The following is a 10,930-nucleotide window of genomic DNA, read 5'->3' as shown; positions in this document are numbered from 1 at the left end:
ACTGGAAAATGCATTTATTGACTTTATCAATTCTAAAAATTCTGAATTCTACTCAGACGGAATTAATAAGTTACCAACACGTTGGGAGAAATGTATTGAGAGTATGGGAAATTATTTTGATTAAAGAACATTGCTTTAAAGTAACTAGTTTCTTTTTTTTTGTTTAATACCAAAATCCTGCATTATTTTCCGGACAACCCAATACCACAAAAAAAGAGTTTCATAAAAACCCCAATTCTGTAGTGTTTAAATGTGTAACGAAGAACCTGTTGGAACAGTGAGACAGTAAAATTTGACGACATCTCGGCCCTGTGGAAGTAATGAATGAAAAGAAGTTAAAAGTCTACCTGTAAAGTAGTCGGGGTAAGAATGGAGCTACCGGAGGACTGGGGAAACCAGTTTGATCGGCTCGGACTATTTTTTAATTTGTTTAGCCTTAGTAGGATAGGATCTGCCAGAACCAGAGTTGGCAGCTTACTGACTCGACTCTTTAATCAAATGGGAAAATTAGGCCGCCTCTTATTTACCCGTTTCCAGTAGCGGTAAAGTTTAGGATAAACATATGTATTCATTAATCTCTTTCTCTCTTTCTCTTTTATACATATTTATTTGTACATTCATGTATGTATATTTTTTAAAATGAGTATTATAATCCGTGAGGGGTTTAAACGTTATTAACACTGTAAACTTTACCGTTAGAAAGTGGGGATTGGTCAGGCCGAGAGGTCCAGATCCCCGACTCCGGCCACCGGATACATTCAGTTCCAAGTTTTACTCAGCTTTAATGGCCCTTTTGGAATTATACGAGCTGAAATTAATTCATTCCTACGAGCATGAAATACTGGTTTATCTGCTTTCTTTCTTCCTTCTCTTTTTAACTTTTTTCTTCACAATTACTCCTCTTCTTTGCATTTCATCACGTGATAATTCCACTCCCAACACACGGATCGATCTTGATAACAAGGTCAATAAACTTGAGGAAGCCGGACGTGTCATGAAAAAATTAAGTATAAAGTTGTAAATTATAAAGTTTATTAGTAATCAATTATGTCTGATTTATACTGAAGGTAAACGACGGCAGGACAAAACCGTTTTATCTTTAGATCGACGTTAAAATACCGAGAAAAAAATCTTTTAAAATAAAAAATGATCTCTTTCATTTAGTTTGTACTATTTAAGTCCACTGAACTAGTTTTTTTTTTTAGGTGGGTCAATTAGCTACCCCAAACCTAAGCACCGTACAAAGATCCAAAAGTGCGGTCCCAAAAATCCAATTAAATGCCTTAGAAACACTGCTAAACCAACCTCAATCGGAAACACACGAACAAGGAGAAACTGGGAAAAGCTCATGCTCCAGAAATAAATTTTAGGGGAACTAAACCTTTCAGGCAACCCATTCCAGGAGAAAAAAGACTATATGATCCAGGAAAACCCTGCTCCAGAAACAATGAAGGAACCGATCAGGTTCTGCGCAAGACTAAAATATCAGCAGTCAAACTCATTTGGATGAACTACGTATTGCTTGAATCATAGAAAATCGTACAAGAAAAAAATCCAATGAAATGACAAAAAAAAAATCCACATAAGATCAAACAGCCAAAACCTATATACAAAACAGTCGGTAAAAACATCCAAAATTTAACATCTTGGGTGCCAATAGTGGATCTGGAAGACCATCTGCCTAGCTTTGCCAATTTAGGCCTTTTTAACTTCAAGTTAACCTTTTCTAATTTCAAAAGAATCTCATTGAAAAGACACCAAAGGAAGTGGTTGAAAATTCCGAGGGACTTGATTTTCGACAAAATATCTAAACAGCCGTAAAGAAAATTGTAAAATCTCGCTAGGGAGTCGAAAAGCGAGGATCTGGCAGACAGGAGGTAATAAATTTAGATCAAGAGACTGTCACAATTGATGGACAGTCGGTTTGAGATTTATACATTCTACAGTTGGACATTTCTCCAGCAGTAAAAAAAAAATTAATTAAAAAAAATTCTACAAGCTGATTTATAATTCTGATCCGGAATGACCGACTTCTGATCTCAGGGGGCATGAATATTATAGAAAGCGGCCTAAAAATACAATTGTAGGAGACAAGGGTACAATTTCACAAATCGAACATGTCTGAGAGACCGATAAGCCCTATCCTATCTCAGCCCACGGAGTCTGAGGCTATGTGAATATTTCACTGATTGTGAGGTTTTTTTTAATAGTCTATAATTAACATTGTTAGACAGTGTTTTGGTATACGCAAATAATTTAGAAAGTTATGCTATTTGAAGCGGCGTTTGAAAGGCTGATCATTTTTCGAAAACCGGGGTTCGTCTCAGTAACCAGGAATCCACGTTCCGATGTAACAGTTCAAAAAATAAACTAACAAACTAGCTTATGTAAACTTTTGAAACATCAAAACACTCGCTCCACACTATGAAACAAGAAGGGATTGATTATTTAATAATGAATTAGGGTGAGCAACCTGGAACGGGATTTAAGCCATCTGGATTTGGCAAGTCCTAGGATGTTGTGGATGTTTAGGTCGGTGCGAATAGTTTCAGTTTTTAATATTGTCCTGAGGACTGAATGGAAATACTGAAGATCATATAAGTTGGGGTTTTTTGCTGTCCTGTAGAGTTATGGCCGTAGTAGTGTAATATGAAATCTTTTTTTGTTCTGTAGTGTCAGTTTAGATCATTTTGCATCTATGTATACACTATATCTATGTATGAACGTTTTAGTCGAATATGTGGGTTCCAGTTTTACGTTTATCTAGATACAATCCTAATAAACATAAGGGGTTTTAGTAGGTAGCCTAGAGTAACCGCCATAGTTCCACGCTGTGGAGGTGTTCCTGGAAAGAGCGGGAGACTATAACAGGATTAGGATAAGGAAAAATGAGAGCCGAAAATTATGGTATTGCAGATAAACGGTGCCAGTACACCTCCGTGAGGAACACCTTGGTTCCACTGTGTGGAGGTGTTGTTGGTGATGGAAAGTTATGACAGGCAGGATTAAGGAAGACGATAGCGGTATCAGCAGCGAACATTATTAGCATTGCGGAGAAATGTTAACGTTTCCGTTAGGAACACCGTGTTTCTAGAGTGTACAGGTGTTGTTGGAGATAGTGGAAAGCTACGACAGGTAGGGTTAGGAAAAAGGACAGCTGGTGCTTAGGTTTTGGTATTACGGAGAAATGGTTCCTGTACACTTCCCTAAGAAACACTTGACAGGATAAACAGCAGATGTAGAGGAACTATGAGGCTAGACGAAATCAGATGTTAGGTTTGAGATAGATATCCAGGAAGGCACCCAGACAGTGCTTCTTAAATTGAAAGTTGGTAGCGATGGTGTCTATAAACGTGATGATCTTGCATTGCGGTGAAATGGTTAAGGATGTTAAAATGATTTACAGTTTGATAAGGAGAAGCTTCTCGGAGGGAAGCAGGTCCATGAAGTTGACGACTTAGTGATTTGGGTTTGTGGATCACGGATAACTGAGAATTTCCAAACGATTGGGAAATGCTTCCTGAGGACTGCATTGTAAAGGGTTGTCAGTAAATTGCTTTCGTGAGAGAGTTAAATTTCCACACCAAGCCCAAGTGTCTCCAGGATGATACCTGGACAGTACTGCTTCCATTAAATGGTGGAAGGGAAAGTGTATAATCGCGATGGGCTTGTATTGTGGAGAGGTGGAATTAAGTTTAAGGGTGTTAAAATGGTTTGCAGTTCGATAAGTAGAAGCTTCTCGATGCAAAGCTCGCTGATGAAGTTGATCACTTAGTGTTGTGGGTTTGTGAATGAATTGTCAAGAAAACTAATGTTATGTTGGTGGGGTTGGTGGGGGGGGGCAGTACTGAGGAACCTTGTGCTTTAAGTGACTCTTGGTGAAGTAAGATATGATAAGTGATAGGTGGAATGATGATTTTTTTCTTCTTTCCTAAGTTTTCTCAGCAAGTGGTGTGAGATGTCCTGAAAGACATCCAAACCGTACTGCTACACCTGCAAACAAATTGGAAGCGATTGTGTCTACAACTTGTATCGTGGAGTGGTAGTGACTGAAGCCAATGGTTGTGTATAAAGTTTGAGGGTGTTAATTTGCCAATTTAGTAAGAAGAAGTTTTTGAGAACCTTTCCAATGATGGGAAATACTTGTATAAATATTATTTTCATCATTATCAGACCTCCTCTACCCACTAAGGACATTTTTCAGCTATGTCAGCCTAAAGTCTGGGGCGTTTTGTAATAGAGACTGTTCTGTTTTTATTATTATAAACAAACATATTGTATTTCTGTGGTTCTTTGAACCCCGGGAGTAATACGATCGGAAAATCCCCCCCCCCCGACAAAATTCAGAAGCGGGATAAAGCGCAAAGATAAGGAGGTAGTAAACTCAGAACCCTTTCTATTTATTTTCTTATTTTCGATTTGTTCCATTTTGACAAAGACACATTTCCTCCTTTAACGAGAAGGACTGCAGGTGGTTATTCCTGGAGTGAGTAACCTTTCTTGGCGCCCGAACGGGGGACCACTAATCCGACCGGGGGCGCCCCCCTGGAGTGCCTGCTGTGTTTGCTTTCCAGAATCGGATCCTGCTCTCCGAACCGGTCATTAATTACATTAACTTCATTTCATTAGGTCTAATGTATCAAACGGAAGGTTTTCAACACACGTAAACCCCTGTTCGAAACCGTTCTACCCATAGAAGATTCGGTCGTTTGTTTTAATTCGAGGCGAATAATTTTTAATTAATTAGAATTTCATTCCGGCGAAAAAAAGAAGACCGGCTACATTTTACTTAAACTGTAAAAAACATCTATAATGGCGCGGGGGAATTAATTTTTCGTGTTGATCGAGTTAGATCGGCCTCTCATAGCATAAGGAAGAAGAATGCAATAAAATTCGAATCGGAAGAAAAAAACTTTATAAGATCAGTTCCAAATGCAAAGAAAGAAACTCGATACTCCTCGGACTGACTTTTATACCATACGTAAATTTTAAACGATAAAGGAAATTCGGAAAATTTTCAAAAGAGTTCTCTGTATTTACAAAAGAGGCAGTGGTCATTAGCCAATTTCACTGACATTTACAGCGGTTTAGTTTTTAAAAGGTCCTTTTAAAACATAAGCCGTCACAGTCATAAGTTTTTAGAAGAGAAAGTTACATATTTTGAACATAATAAAACTGTTTTATCTTAAAGTGTAACATTTATTCGGATTAAGACTTAATTTAATAAGGTTTTACAACGAGCGAATTTGCATATCTAATATTTATTTATCTTTTGACTAAATGATGTTATGCAGTAAGAAAACCTGTAAACCTCATAAAAAATGCACCTTGATCGTCTCCATCCTGGCCATTTGCCATTTGGGTGCAGCTTTCCACCATTTTGAACCCCAAATATAAAATATTTAGTTTATATTTAAAAAAATATATATTATTACTTTATAATTTTTTTAAAATAATATATAACTTCTTTCGGTCAATTAACCTTTTTAATTTCCAATTAGCCTTTTTAATTTCAAATTAATTCTTTCTGTAAAGTATTATAACGTAAAATGTATTTTAGTGTATACTGTAAAACACAGGGTATGGTATGAAATATAAGTATGTAATGTATTAAAATTATTTAAAAATTAAAATTATATACAGGGTGTCATTTTTAGATGACCCAGCTGAATTTCTCTTGAACCAATGACGCTATCAAAAGAACAAAAAATACGTGTTAATATTTTTTAATCTAGTTTCAAATTTTTACCTTTTTGTAGAAGAATTATACAGGGTACTTCAGAGCTCATTTTAACTTCAACATTTCAAATCTTTTTAAAAGATTTTTTATGCTGAGAACAAATGGGCAATCGGATTTTAAAATTGGTAAAAACTACAAAATTATGAAAAAAATGGCATCACGAGGAGCGGAATATTTTAGGGTATGTTCGTCAAAATCCGAATTCCTCTCCCCGAAATGGTCAAAGGGTTTTAGGTTTTTCAAAAAATAAAATTAGAGATTTCCTCCGAACTTAACATTTTAAGCCGTTTCGCGCTCATGTTCTCCAGGGACTTCGGGCCTCTGATTATGACGGGCATATAACGTTTCTTGCAAAAATGTCGATCCAAGTTCACCCTAATGGCATACTAAACCGTTGGAATTTTCGAACGTAGGCAGAGGAAAATCCGAGAATTTAGTACACTTGTCATCATCACTATCGACATTTGGTGTGGACTTCTCCGAAATAAATTAATTGGGCCTTATTTCTACGAAAATATTTTAAATGGAGTTCCGTTTAATTTACATACTTTTACTTCAAACCATCGTCTTACGTTTTTTACTACTTTAAAGGTAGGTTAATTTGAAATTAAAAATAGTAATTTGAAGTTAAAAATGTTTACGTTTAAATTAAAAAAGGCTGATTTGATGAAAAAAGCTCGTACAAACAAATACATATAAATGTCATATAGTCCTCTGAAGACCTATTATTTTATATTTTTAAAAAATTCTTACAAATACAAGAATTTTAATTTACATACTTCTATTTCAAACAATCTCGTTACGTTTTTTACTACTTTAAAGATAGGTTAATTTGAAATTAAAAATGGTCAATTTGAAGTTAAAAATGTTTACGTTTAAATTAAAAAGGGTTAATTGACTGAAAAAAGGTGTATATGAAACACAGGTATTTCATATAGTATAAAATGATAAGTTTTATCTATTCTTTTCTGTAAGTTTCTGAAGAAACCCAATTTAAAAAAAAGAAAATAATAAACTACACTCTTATTTAATCAACTCAAGAGTCAAAAATGGATAGTATAAAATTCTAAAAGTTAATGCTTGTAGTTTTTGCACTCGTGGAATACAACCGGGTCAAAATTCTTCTGAAGGTACTTTTGGTTTATTGTACGACCTTTGTTAAATTCTGCTATTTAAAAGAAAATATTTAATCTAGAACCGTGCAATTGGCCTAGTCGCACTCGAGGACAACTGGAAAGTTACGCAATTCATGACTTATATGGACAAGTAAATAAATGACAACTTGTTTTTTAAAATTAAAATTCTGCCCTGATTGTGTGAAGAACGATTTCTCCACTTAGAAATAATTCAAATCCGAAGTTGTTATGATAAAGGGACTTCGGTAGCCGAGTTATAAGGTAGGACGTTGGATCCACGCCTCGTAGGTCGTGGGTTCGATTCCCACAGTTTTCTCTGGAATTTGACTCAGAAAACAGTACAACGTCTGGTTTGACATATGTAGTAGAATCAAAACCAAATTTATTGAAAAAAAAAAAAAATGAAAAAGTTAAGCTTAAAAATTAAGTGAAACACGTCTATGTCCATTCCTTGGCGCGTTCCCGTTTTTATTTGGTCGGGCATCGATTAAAAAACTCGTTGTAAATAATCGGCATAAGGCTCAGAGCGACCCGTGTTTAGGTAGCTAATGCGTGTGAATGAACGGACTTTTGAATAAGTCATGAGTCTTCGAAGAGATCTCAATGAATCCTTCTGCATTTTTATACTTTTCCCGACTGACAGATTTTCGCCCGCCATGTACTTAAACGTTCTAATTAAGAAAAGTGGGTGAAAAGAGGAATAGATGACTATCATTTTTGGCAATAACAATTTCTATAAATACCTTGAGGTTACGGATGAGCAACGGATGTTCTGCTACGTACCTGAAATCAAAAGAAGTTATTTATTCAAAACGGAACAAATTCGGTGGTTGTACGACATAGGTTTGTAAATTGATGTTTTTTTCTCTCTCGAAAGCTTTCGTAAGATTATAATTAATATTCACCCCTAGGTGGGTCCGAGGTGTGCCAGAGGGTCCGTCAGTTTCTATCATCAACGTCTTGTTTTTTAAGTCCATGGACGACCATTAAAAGTAAAATTATTATAATTTACGATGTACTTGGACAAAATTCTTTCCAGGAGAATGGTCCAAAACGTTTGCAAGCATTTTCTCATCTTGGTCCGCTTATTCTCGCGTGTAGAATTTGTTCAAATACATTCTCTCTAAGAAGACAAGACGAAGAAAGGACAGAAGCAAGACAAAAATGTGAAAACTCTCTAACTTTTAACAACTTATATAACAACAATAACTTTACAAATCATTTAATTTAATTGTGTCATGTCACATAATTAACCCCAAGAGTGTGATCGTCCCTGACCATCCGCCGATTCTGCCTGTATATGACATTAACACTTTTAACTTCAAATTAACCTTTTTAATTTCAATTCAAACTTGTTTAACTTCAAATTAACCTTTTTAAATTAAAAAATCTTTTAAACTTCAAATTAACCTTTTTAAATTAAAAAATCTTTTAAACTTCAAATTAACCTTTTTAAATTTCAAAAAAATATTTTTAATTTCAACAACCTTTTTTAACTTCAAATTAACCATTTTTAATATCAAATTTACCTGTTTTACTTCAAATTAACATTTTTAAAATTTAAAATTTACCTTTTTATTTCGAATTAACCTTTCTTAACCTTTAATATTTTAATTTTCAATTAATTCTTTTTTAAAGCATTAGAAACAGGAAATGATATGAAACACAAGCATTTAAAGTGAAATTTTATTTTGTCTTCGTTATTACAGTTTCATAATTTTTTAAAATATAAAATGATTGAGCTTTTGGAAGCTTCCAGACTATTGGAAAACTAATTACAATTAAAATAAACAAACATATAAAATGATATCTAAAAGCAAATATATGGTACTTCTATTAATTCGAAATTGATTGCTATACAAAATAAATTATTTTATGTTAAAAAATTTAAAATTAATAGAGGAATCATTTGGTTTTATAACCATTTTTTTATAAATTTTAATTTTAATTAATTTTTATGGATTATAGATTATAGAACAATTAATAGATTATAAAAAATAACCAATTTTATATTTAAAAAAAACTCAATTTACTTAAGAATCCATTAATTTATATTTAGTTTTATATAACTTAATTTTACTTGTAATTAATTTTAATATGTTATTTTATATTAGAACTTTATTATATTGTTTAAAAAAAATTTTATATGAAAAGAAGAATTTTTAAAAATATAAAACAAATGCTCTATAAAATAATGCTTTTATATTGAAAAAATCTCATTTTACGCTTATCTTAATGGTATGAAAGAGTCTTTTTAATGATTTAAAGAATGGGTAATTGTGAAATTTAAAAGGGTTTGAAATTAGAAAAAAGTATATTTAACGTTTAATTTAAAATTTTGAAATTAAAACTTGGTAAGGTTAATTTAAAATTAAAAAAAGTTAATTTTAAATGAAATTAATATGCTTTTTGCCGTGTTTACATACCGGAAAAGTTAAATTATGTTTGCAAATATTGTTAAAATATATGGTTCTTCTATTAATTCGAGATATATTGGTCTACAAAATAATTATTTTATGTTATAAAAATTAAAGTTAATAGAGGAATCATTTAGCTTTATATCCAATTGTTTTTATAAATTTTAATTTTTATTGATTATAGAGAACGTTTTACAGATTATAGAAAATAACCAATTTTATATTAAAAACACAACTCTCAATTTGCGTAAGAAACCATTAATTTATATAATTTCATTTTACTTGTAATTATTTTTAACATGTTATTTTATATTAGAACTTTATTATGTTATTTAAAAAAAGTTATTATATTGAGAGAAGAATTTTTAAAAACATAAAACAATTGGTCTATAAAATAACTGTTTTATATTGAAAAAATCTCAAATTATTAGAAGAATTATTTGTTTTTATATTTAATTTTATATGATTTTTAATTTTAATTCATTTTATGCTTATCGTAATGGTATAAAAGTGTCTTTTTAATGATTTGAAGAATGGGTTAATGTGAAATTTAAAAGGGTTTGAGATTAGAAAAAGGTTGATTTAATGTTTAAAAGGATTGATTTACAATTTTGAAATTAAAACTTGGTAAGGTTAATTTGAAATTAAAAAAGGGTTAATTTTAAATAAAATCAGTATACTTTTTTGCCGGATTGCAATACCGGAAAAGTTAAACTGTGTTTGCAAATATTGTAGTTTGAGTGTAACCATCCTTGTCTACCTGGCCTAGCTTGTATATTTTGGTCATATTTCGTGTTAGAAAAAAAACTACTGTAGAATAAAAACAAAAGGTTTGGCAGATTTTTGCTGTATTTACAGATCGGTAAGTTTTACCCCTTACTTATCACGTTGGTCAGCATAATTCAATTATTTAGAATCTACTAAAGGTTCCTCACTCATCAGACCCTATGAGGAAACATGCACAATATTCTTCAAAAAATAGAACTTCGACGCGTATCGGTGAAATAGCATGCGGCTGTGTCATTATTTGGAACGACCTCTCAACAGGAACGCATCATCTTCTCCCCTCCCCACCAGGTTTTTACTTTTTACATTTCGGCCTTCCCAATGATTTGTGACGAGAAGATCGATCATGTCACTGAAACGCTTCGGTCAAATTATAATAAGTCTACCGTGAGTTTAAAAAAAGAAAAAAACACTAAGTGCTGTTTTCAATCATGTAAATCATGTTTCTACAGTTACACCGATTCTAAATGATCTTTTGATTGTTACGTAGGACTGACCATGCATACGAAAAGCCTGTTGGGTACCGACTACGGTTAAGATTACAAATTCACCCCTCGTGCCGGTCTTTGTTTCATCCAGACCCCCAGAAGGCGAGGGGAAGGACATTAAAGTATGTCAGTTCGCATAAAAAGAAGGAACTCCAACAGCCTGGGAATGTCACCAAATACTTCTAATTAAATTTGACGTTTAATCATAAACATCTAACATTAATGATTCCGAAAAACACGAGTGGATCATTACGAAAGCCATGTTGTAACATTTCGAGCTTCCGCACTGTCGAAAGTGATACGATGACTCTGCAACCTTTTGATTCCGAATGCCGACTATTTCTCTAATAATTAACGCCATTC

Source organism: Cimex lectularius, unplaced genomic scaffold (genome assembly GCF_000648675.2).
Source record: "Cimex lectularius strain Harlan isolate CLEC.00 unplaced genomic scaffold, Clec_2.1 scaffold411, whole genome shotgun sequence".
Taxonomy (NCBI): Eukaryota; Metazoa; Arthropoda; class Insecta; order Hemiptera; family Cimicidae; genus Cimex; species Cimex lectularius.
This window is presented reverse-complemented; position numbering follows the sequence as displayed.